The sequence below is a fragment of the Amblyomma maculatum genome, chromosome 5, assembly GCF_055883805.1.
Source record: "Amblyomma maculatum isolate TAMU_Amacu chromosome 5, ASM5588380v1, whole genome shotgun sequence".
Taxonomy (NCBI): Eukaryota; Metazoa; Arthropoda; class Arachnida; order Ixodida; family Ixodidae; genus Amblyomma; species Amblyomma maculatum.
This window is the reverse complement of record NC_139348.1, coordinates 48,732,351-48,743,048: the sequence shown is the minus strand read 5'-3', so window position 1 is coordinate 48,743,048 and position 10,698 is coordinate 48,732,351. Positions and strand designations below refer to the sequence as shown.

General features: G+C 46.4%; 1 pseudogene; it reads right to left on the bottom strand.

The window, feature by feature from the left end:
• Window positions 1–2,370: 2,370 nt before the first annotated feature.
• LOC146188274 (INO80 complex subunit B-like) lies at window positions 2,371–4,202 on the bottom strand (annotated as a pseudogene).
• Window positions 4,203–10,698: the final 6,496 nt, after the last annotated feature.

Here is a 10,698-nt window from a genome sequence, read left to right as displayed (position 1 = left end):
TATTGCCGGAGCAGAGAGGCTAAAGTTACAGGTCGCAGTGCATCATCTTGCGAGCTTGAAATAACCCAGACTAACGTCGACAGAGGCCTTGTGGTTAACGTGGTGATTACATGTAAAGTTCTGCTAAAGAAATAAGACCGCGACTGTGTGTATAGGAGCCGGCGCATATCGGCAGATACTTAAATTTTATTGGCAATCGCACCATTAGACAGAAGGGCTATCCCGTGGTGAGCGTCCTGACGAAAGCGGATGCCATCTGCTCCTTCCAAGCGGATAGAGAGAGAGAAAAAAAAGAAGAAGCTAGTGGTGCTGGATTATCTGGATAAGAACTGCTATAGGTGTGTTTTTATTTAACACATTTCCCGGGGAGTTTAGATAAACCAATCAGCACCGAAGCGAAGAAACTGCTCCCATTGTGCCCCCGTACGCGAAGGGCATAATCGAGGTGTTGGCACGCATTCTGAGGAGGCGCAACATCAGTGATGCACACAGAGACAGCGTCCCTACAATAATAACCGAGCGTAATGTGCAGATTGTCATGCTCCCAGTGTCCGGCATCATACATTGGCGAGACGTCGCGTTTAGTCGTGGTATCTACAGATCTCGAAGACGACGGTAAAAAGGCTGCCGTGAATTGTCACATGGCTAAAAACGGACCGCAGAGGTCGTCCCCTGCCGCTCCTCACCCATTTATCAATCGCCCCTGGAGAAGGGCATCAATAGGTCTCAAAACGTTGGCCTAAAATCTATTTCTAGAAGATCGTGAAAGAGCGTAATGTAAACCTTGCGACGTTTGATATTTTGAATTTCACTGCAGCGTGGAGACACTCACGGGGCTGCAGACCAGGGTGCTGGCGGTGACGAGCAGCGCACAGAGGAAGAAGTGCACGAGGGTCCGATTGGCCACCACCAGAGGGTGCGAGGCAGCCAGAAGCTCAAGGAGGATGTCCGGCACCATAAACTGCGGTGCGATGCGAAGAAGGGGAAATTTAAAACGTGCAGGCAAGCGAACTCTAATGTATACTGTAACGGGCGCATTATCAGCGTTAGAAAAAAAAATATAAGCAGGGAGTGACTCTGGCCATAGTGGCGGCACTTTCAAGAGTGGTGAGAATTAAGCTTCCGAAACTTCCACGCACCCGCTTTAACTAGGGGACCAAGGTTGTCGTCATGACAGAACTGAGCTGCGGTAGGGTGCGACTGCCGGTTATCCCGCGATTAGCAGTCATCACTTTTGGCGCCACTTTACTGAAATGGTAATAATTTAACACACTGCTTGTTTAGCGTCTGCAATAGGACACTTGGACAAAGCTCATCCCGTTTTTCCTAACCCTCTCTTTTCCAGACAATGATTTCCCGAATACTATTCGGATGTGTGTATAATACATAAAACACTGCAGGGTGCACGCCCTTACGACAGCTTACACGAAGAGAAAGCATTGCGAGGTCCGAGCCTAGTTCCGTTATGAGTTTTGTGTTTCTTTGCTCAGTGCCCTTGGTTAGCTGCCGTGCCACATGGTCAAGTTCGAATCGAGTAAAAGTTTGGGTACCAAGGTAACAAATGGGGTGGCCCACCAAAATATGGAAGTCGGCATTGCGTTGGCCATATTCAAATTAGGTTAGATGCTAATTTGGTCAAGCTCGGACGAAACCAAATTTCGGGGGGACAGGGGTCTATATTGTGGGGTTGGTCCAGTTAAATTTGTAAGGCACCACTGAATTGGCCATACTTAAATTAGGTTAGACACTCATTGTAGTCAAAATGGGACGAAGTTAAATTTCGCGATACACTGGCTAAGTCAACTTCGCTAGTGTATCCCTCATGAGCATACTGGTTTTGGCGGCACAAGAACAAAGTAAAACCTATGCACAATGCACAACCATGATTCCTGTGACATTCCATTTGTTCGATGCAACAAAGATCACAGATGCAGGGTATTATATTGTTACAGACGAGGAAGAAGCGGGCAGTGGCACGGGCAGACGCGTTCGCGCTAGGCCCGCCAACATTTCATTAAACGTCATCTCGCGGTCATCGAATTTTATCTCTCTTCTCTGTTCTGCTCTTTTCATCGGCTTGCCGCCTCGTAACATTTGGTTGCAGGCGCTGGGTATGTCATCCTCCATCATCATCCTAGCCCGGAGCTTCGGTGCCCTGTGTCTGCTTGCGCCGTCGGCAGCGAATTCCATGCAGCGCATCATCTGGCTGTTCCCCAGCCTGACGCACCCGAAGTGACCTTGCCATTCCTCCACACCGTCCCCCCGCCCTGACAACACATGCCGAAGGAGACTTACCGAGACCCCACCCACACGATCACAAGACACAGCGAGAACCGATGATCATGTGACTCTACTGACCACCAATTCAGCACATAGCAATGTGATGAAATCCAGTTGGCATCTTAGAAAAACTGATGAACGCCTGCTCACACACACATTTGCAGCATGTTTGCTTTGTAGCACTCCAGGATGCACAAAGTCCCACCAGTCTTGGAACAAGAGTACTTCTTCGGGTTGGTGCAGCCCTTAATGCCACACAGTGTCCGCTGGGGGTACTCTCGAGGACCGGCAGGTGCCAGAGGGAATGGCACACCAGTGGGGAACAGGAGCACTGTGCCAGCCTCACTGCGCACTAGTGACACTTTGGGTGGCGCATCAGCCTTCTTGGCCAGCTTTTTTTCCAGCTCTGAGCCGCGAGTCTGATTTCTTGAGTAGCCGCTCGATAGTCTGCTTCTTGTCCTTCTCCTTCTTTTCTTCGACCTGCTGTTTGCGTTTCTTGGCACGCTGCATCCTCCTCTGAATCATCTCCTCTGTCATCTCCTTAGCGGGCTCCACCTGTTGGAGCGGCGTGGGACTGTCCTCTTCCTTGTCCTTGAGCGACTTGCTCTCAAGCAGTACCCGCTGCCTGGCCGTCATAAGGGTCGGGTCTTTCGTCTTGCGCAGTTCGTCGTCCACCTCCTCTAGCCTGCCCGACTCGAGGGCCTCGAGCCAGGCCTCCTCTTCGTCATCGCTGTCCGCGCTCGTGTCCCCTGAATTGGCTTTGCTGCGGGAGGGGAGGTACACACCACCGTGCGCGTGTGGTGTGTATCTTGTCCTGTGTTTGTGTTTGTTTGCGCCACATATCTGAATACGATCTACTGACCCGATTTGCCGACCTGAGACCCCAACGACCCAAGACGCCGCCACACATGAACACATGACCCCTGCCCATGTCATGCGGTGCGTGCCTTAGCCTCGGCTATCGGATCTTGGAGACCAGCGGTCCGAAAGCATCCTAGGCCAGGCTTTATCCAAGAATCATGGCGGCAAGCAGTTGTCTTCTGCCTCCTCAGCGATCCGGTCACGCCAATCATCATGTCATGGACTCATCAACATCGACAAACTTCCTCGTCCACGATCGGGACGATCGCTCGGTGGCCCCGGGGGATGTTATAGACGAGGAAGAAGCGAGCAGTAGCGCGGGCAGGCGCGCTCGTGCTAGGCCAGCCAACATTTCATTAAACGTCATCTCACGATCATCGAACTTCATCTCTCTCTCCGCTAAGTCCCCTCGCCCTTAAAGAGGGGTGAGACAGAGCGGTCGAGGCGGTGTGGTCCTTCTCTGTTGGACAATAAATGTTTTCAACAACAACAACTCTCTCTTCTGTTCTCTTTTCATCGGCTTGGCGCCTCGTAACAATATGATAGCTCGGGAAGACAAAGTTGCCTCGATTTTTTTCGGATAGTTTGTTTTGGTTTCGTGTTAACGAGGCAGTTAGGGCACCAGGGCAACAGACACCACAACACGAGACTCCAAAGCCCCTGCACACGGACACACCACTACGCCATTTTTCCGCGGTATCTCCTTGGCTTTGACAGTTGGCTGTTAAAATCAGGCTCACGGACTCAGGGTTAAGGTACCTCAATTTCGATTCGGAAAAAATATAAAAAAACGCTGCGCACACAGGTTAAGGGATCACAGCAGGAAGACATTAATCCGTTGCCCTCGAGCACCCTGTCACTTCGAGCGAATGTGCATCTTTGAGACTTAAACTGGATAGTCAGACAGCATTCTGCTCCATGGCAGAAAAGGAACGTAGTCACAATGTGCATACTCACAAACTTGGGGAGCACCGTGGAGATGAGCCATAAGGAGTGGACTTGACCCCAGAACTGGTGCCACGGCACCGCACTAATGGCCTGGGGCATAATGCTCACTTCATGGTCCGACTCTGCATGTGTGAAAAGTGCGCAGTGGCCGACATATTAAGGCGAAAGCCTTTAATGGCTGATACCGTCGTGGACAAAGTGTCACGGCGGCGGCTGTCGCGTAGCGTTCCTTGGCGCGCGTTGAAGTGTGGGATTGCAGATGTCAAACGCTAGACAAGATGAGACTTCTCAGGCCTCTCTTCAAGAAACAGGACCGAAATGACTAATAGGGACGAACGTTGGTTTTTGGGAAGAAAGATGCCAAGGCACAAAAGAAGCATGCACACAGACAAATCAACTGGAAAAAAGCAAGGCGCGGAAAGCATTTCCACCAAGAAATAATGTTAATACAAAATTTTTAAATGCATTGTATAATAAAACATTTCTCTACACGCCGCAGGTTTCTTAATGAGAATAATGTGCTGGTTAGTACTGACGGAATGCTAAATCTTTCGAGATTTCAACCCATATAGTTTTACCTTCTGCAATTATTTTGCAAAACGTGCACGCTCCACGAAATGTAATCGAGATTATAAGTTAAAAAGACACACCCGGGTCGACGAGCATGTGGGCATCGACACCAATGCTGGCGGAGAGGTGTCCCAGCAACATGAAAGTGATCACTGTGCGCAAACCCTTGCTCGCTGTGTCCGCCGCTAGCACGAAGATGACGTCACTGAAAGGGCCAGAATAATAAGAGGGGTGTAATGCTGCGAGCACAACATGCAACGATATCTACTGAGCCATTATTAGTAGTCCACGCCACAGGCTGGTCGATAACTTTCCGAAGGACATCTATGCATGTCTATGAATAACCCTATGAATAACTATGAATAACTGGGACTGCAGTAAGTGTATGGAATAGTCCTACTATGCCGCAAATTTTTAAGAGTACTACAGAACAATCGCTCCTGTGCCGCAGACGATTTCTATGTCTTGTATGTCTTGTCACCCCCCCTCTTAAAGAACACTTCCCAACATCCTCAAAACTAGCGCGAAGTGCTACACTGCCGGTAAGAAAAGCGTGCAGCACAACTAACATAACCGGCAAATTGACTCTCAAAAGGCGCAACTGCTGACAAGCTGCCTTCAACGTGGCCTAAGATCAAGGCAAAGAGGGTATCTATACATATTACTCTTAATTTTTGCAGTGTTATTGTGCTATAAGCAAATCCTGAAAGATAGCTTTAGCATAATGGTCCGAAAATGTCAAACACGATTTAATTTACACGAAGTAAAGAGGGCGCTCTAAAACATTGGCAAATATTGCCAGTTTACCAAAATGTTATACACAAGGTTGTTTTATAGATCACTAGATGCGTAAATGCTTATTTCCACCAATAAATTATCCGCTGTGAAGAAAATGCTAAATACATACCACTCCCGCAAGAATATTTTTCATCACGAGAAATGTCGTACTAAATTACTTCAAGTTATTTGGAACTGTCACGAAAATTCATTTAAAGGCATTTAACTCCATGTAAAGCTATTATCCATTTCTGTTACCTTCTGAGCATTTTTTAAACGGTTTCAGAACGGCTGGAAGACCATTTTGAGCTAGGCCTGCTAAAATCGAGTGTGTAACTAAAAAATGTGCTGAATTACAGCGTGCATTTTGTCATCGAAGCGAGGTCAGCCATAGCGACTGGCAACAACAGGGTGATGCGTAGAACGCTACGTTCTGCCGGCGGGGACGAGTCTGACTTTCACATGAACGTCAAAGGGGCTACAGCTCGACTCTTATGAGGGCGAATCAAGAAAGTAAAAGGCAGAATCAATTTTTAGTGTCAAAGCTTTCATCCGGATGCTCAGAGTTTAACGAAATCGTCTGAAATTTGCATGTGAAATGCATGTAGTGCCCACCGGGAAGTGAGGCATGCACTGCGCTTTTCCAGGACGACCCAGGCTATGAGAGACGCCGTGCGGAAGGGCTCCGGGCATTTTGACCACATGGGGCTCTTTAACATGAATTTACATCGCGCTTACAGGACAGCCTTGCAATTTCTGCCGAAATATCCGCCAACTCACATCGCTCTCTAAAACCCCATCAAATAATCTGGTGACAGCTACAAGCCAAAATTTTCCCTCTCCTACTTAATTGGCCTGGGCTCACCCCGGCCCTTAGAACCTCACATGCTCTATGCGGCGCACTCAGGGCCACTTTTGACATTGTTTATATGCACGGATTTCAGCCGCCGCCCCACTGGGGCCTCACGTATCAAGAGGGTTCGGAGATCGCTGCCTACAGCTTGGACCTGGCTTCGTAGCAGAGGCTTGTCGGCAGGGTAGAAGTGGTTGCTGCCAGGCACGGCGTGACGGACATCACCCGGGATCAGGAACAGTTGCAAACCTTTAGTACACCTTGGTTCCCTCAATAAATGTTTTACCACCATCATCAGCACCTAAACTGGTAATTGGTGTGTAGGAAAGGCGCAGTATCCTTCACACACATTCTCCCTGGACACCTGGGCCGCGCCATATGAGACGAGTGTCATATGATCAAATATTAGTTGGTAAGTGGCGTAGTTTGTAGTAACTAGGAACTGATGACGCCATTAAGTTATTGGGCAAAGTATGACAAATGTGGTGTAGTATTTGTAACTAAGAATTTATGACATTAAATCATGACTAAGTGTGATTTGCAAGTCGTGTAGATGTAACTAGAAATTGATGATGTAATATTATATGACTAAGTATGACTTGCAATTGGTGTGGTATGTCTTAACTAGAACTAGAGGATGTCATCGAAGTGACGCATTCAAGATGACTTGCAAAATTGGTGCAGTATGTCGTAGGTAGACAAAATATCACTTAAGACGTACGGCTATACGACTTCGTATTGCATACGAATGTCGTGAACATTCTCTCATTTACTTTTTCTTCTTACAACTGGTGCCGATAGCCTAATATCATCGCTCCTGCAATTCAGCCTCACGCGGGTGTTTACAAGCGGCAAGCTCGATGAGCGTGCTTTATAAATCTTTGTTGACAGTCCCCAACTTTATGAAGTGTACTCATCCATTACATATTGTAACCGATTACAGTATTTCAACTGGTGCCGAGCACACACTCACCGAAGGCTGCGTGAGCTCAGTAGTAGCCTGTGCACCCGCTATGTGCCGAAGTCGCGAAAATTACACTTAAGCTGAGCCTGTAGCGCAAGACGCGATAGCTGAAAACGAAGAACCCTCTATATCGATAGCGTTTCACCGAAGCACAAAACACAAAGCCGCTCTTCTCTAGGGTCACGTCTGTGTTGTAACGTGTGCTCGAAACACGCTGTCGCACGCATGCGCAGAGATATGGCAGTTCATTTCGGTGACGGTGATGGAAATTCCTCGCACATGCTGACTTGGTGGCAGAAATAATAATCCGAGCATCAGCGACTTCGTAACTCACCCGCTACTGTTCCCGCGATAGCTATGTCTGGCTTCTTCGAGGCGCCTCTGCTGTCTCATTTTTCACCGCGGAAGATTTGCGTCGCCCGATAAACAGAGAAAACAGATAATTTTTTCCCACCTGCCTCAGGACGCTCCATTTCGTACTATATCGCCATCAATTGTTTAAGGGATGCGTAGTCTCAAGAAAAACAAAAAAAGGTTGATCAGCCTCACGGCCCACCCAACTGGCTTTGTTGGCAGATGATGGCACCTCCATTCTCATGCGCGATGTGCCATCGCTGTCAGCACGGGATGGCCCGTTCCAGCGGCCGATAGTCACGAGCGTGTTTAACGGAGAACATGGCCTGCTGCAAGCGCCACCATACCGGGATATATATACGAGCTACGAAGACTCTGCCAGCATTGGAAATGGCACCACTACCAATATGAGGAACATTAACCCGTTAATCTATTTTGTGTAGGGGAAAAAACAGTATAGCAAATGTGTCCGCTCAAGTGGCCCCTTTTTGCTCGTGCTGCCGTGCCCGCAGCAATTGTTCTGTGTCACTGTGGTATTACGCATGTTTTTACTTCCAGGCAGAGATATTGAAACTAACTCCGGACCAAATCTATCCTAAATTGCCAAAAAAATCTAGTGAGCGATATAAAAGAGAAGGGCGCTACGGCTAGTTGAAATCGACAAGAAGTAACCAGCTTGAAAGAAAAAAAAAAACTCGCCCCTTGCCTAAACAAAAATTTTCGCATGAATCGTGTAATCCAGACTATGGAGAGAAAAATGGACAAGCCTGAAAATCATATCAGAAGGTCAAACCTAAATATATACGGACTCCCGGAGGAGGAAGAAGAAACCAATGAAATTTTTGAACAACCAGGTAACCAAACTATTGTGCAAGATACCCTCTAGAGTCTGTCGCCGTGGAGCGAAAACACAGACTGTAGGCAGGAAAGTTACAAAACTGGGTCAGTTTTCTGAAACTGGTAGATTCGAGACAAAAAAAAACACAAATATTGAAAAACCGCTTTAAACTAAAAGACCAATACACGCACAATACGCTATTGGTGAAAGTTTTTCTGCCAGAGTTCGAGAGGTAGAAAGAAACTGCGGGCCAGGCAAGAACCTGAAAATAAGGAAAAGGTCGCGCTAGCATATGACGAGTTCATCACAAATATTTTTGTTTGCGACGAAGAAACAAATAGCAGAATTCCTATTCAAAAACACGATACAGAATTCAACCTGCGAGTGACTCGCCAGAATGCTCATGAAAAGAATTGTGCATCATAAATACAAATGCAACAAGTATAGCAAACAAAACTCCGTCACTTGAAAACACCTTATATTGTCATGAGCCAGACGTAGATGAAATCACCGAAGCGTGACTTTCACCAGAAATTTCTAGTGATGAAATCGCTCCACCGAATTATTTCATAATCAGAAAAGACCGTGGTTCACGAGGAGGGGGCGGTGGCATCATTGATAAAGAAGTAGATACCTTTCGTTGTCCTGCCTGAAGTCCCCTGCGCGGAAGCTGTTTTCTGCAAGATAGCTCGTAAAAATACAGACATAGTTACCGGCTGCTTCTACAGAAGTCCTACTAAGGGACATGAATGCGTCTCTGAAATTAAGGAATTCCTTCAGAACCATGGCCTAAATTCACAGATTACTATCATGGGTGATTTCAACCTTCCCAGAGTAAATTGGACAACAGTTCACTATACATCGGCAGCTTCAGAGGTCCTCATTGATTTAATGTTAAATTTTAAGCTTAAACAAATTGTTCTAATACCCACACGTACCCAACGATCAGTAGGTAATATTCTGGGCCTTATATTAATCAGCGATCACTTTCTTGAATCCCGTGCTCAGGTTCACGTCATAGAAGGCATCTCGGACCATAGTATACCTACCTGCCGATTACCATTAGAGAGCCGTATATAAGAAAAGCATACAAATCATAACTAATTTTGCCAAAGCAGATAACACTAGTATAGTAACAAACCTCGTTCGCGAATTCCAATCGTATTTTGAAATTGCATCGAGTGATATCCCTAACGTAAACACTTTATGACAAGAGTTTAGGAATACGGGCCCCAGGCACCCCCAAGCTGTTTCTCAACATCTTTTTCTTCAGGGGACCCGCAAAGACATGTTTAAAATAAATTATGGTGTGGTGATAATGATGATGATGATCATGATATGATACCTACTGTGGAGGTAAATTGGTCTCACAAGAAATAAAACCTAAGAGAAACAACCTGTGGATAACTAGGGACGTGATTCACGCGCAACAAGCTAAGCGACTATGCAGATCAATTGAAGATAAGAGACAAAATATTACCCAATCAGTGAAGCTATCTTATGCAATAGCGAAGCTGAAAGAGGTATCAAAACATGCAACGGAGCAATATTTTAACGTGACGTTCCCTACATTTCTTGCAGACAATCCTTATAGAATATGGATATACTTTCTCAAAAATAAGTCACAAATATCTAATCTGTCCATCAAGAAAAAACGGATAAAAGCTAACGTGTACAACGATATCTTCAAGTCAGTTTTCACAAAAGATAATGGCACTCTTCCTAACCGCTGCCGCACAACTACGTCATGTATTGGTCCTCTTAATATAACAGATGATGGTGTTTTTACCTTCCTATAAACGGAGACACAAAGACAAGAAGTGGTCCAGATGACATCCCCAAACAATTTCTTACAATATGTGAAGAATGGTGAAGCAAATACCTAGGTGTCATTTTGCTTAAGTCGTAGCAACATCGAAGTTACCCGATGACTGGAAAAAAGCGAAGCTTCTGCCTATTCATAAATTCGGAGATTCAAACCCATCCGTTAACTACAGACCAGTTTCGATTACCAGTACGTCGTGTAAAATCATGGAGCACATTATCTCAAAACACGTAAAGCAGTTTCTGGAGACACGCGACATTGTCACCCCGTCAACACGGTTTTCATTGTGGCGTATCGACTATCACTCAACTAACAGAGGTCGTTTATGACCTCGCTCTTAGTGCTGACAGACTGCAGTCAAACGGATATCAATCTACTAGAATTCTGTAAAGCATCTTACAGTGTCAGCCGCAACAAACTAACATAGA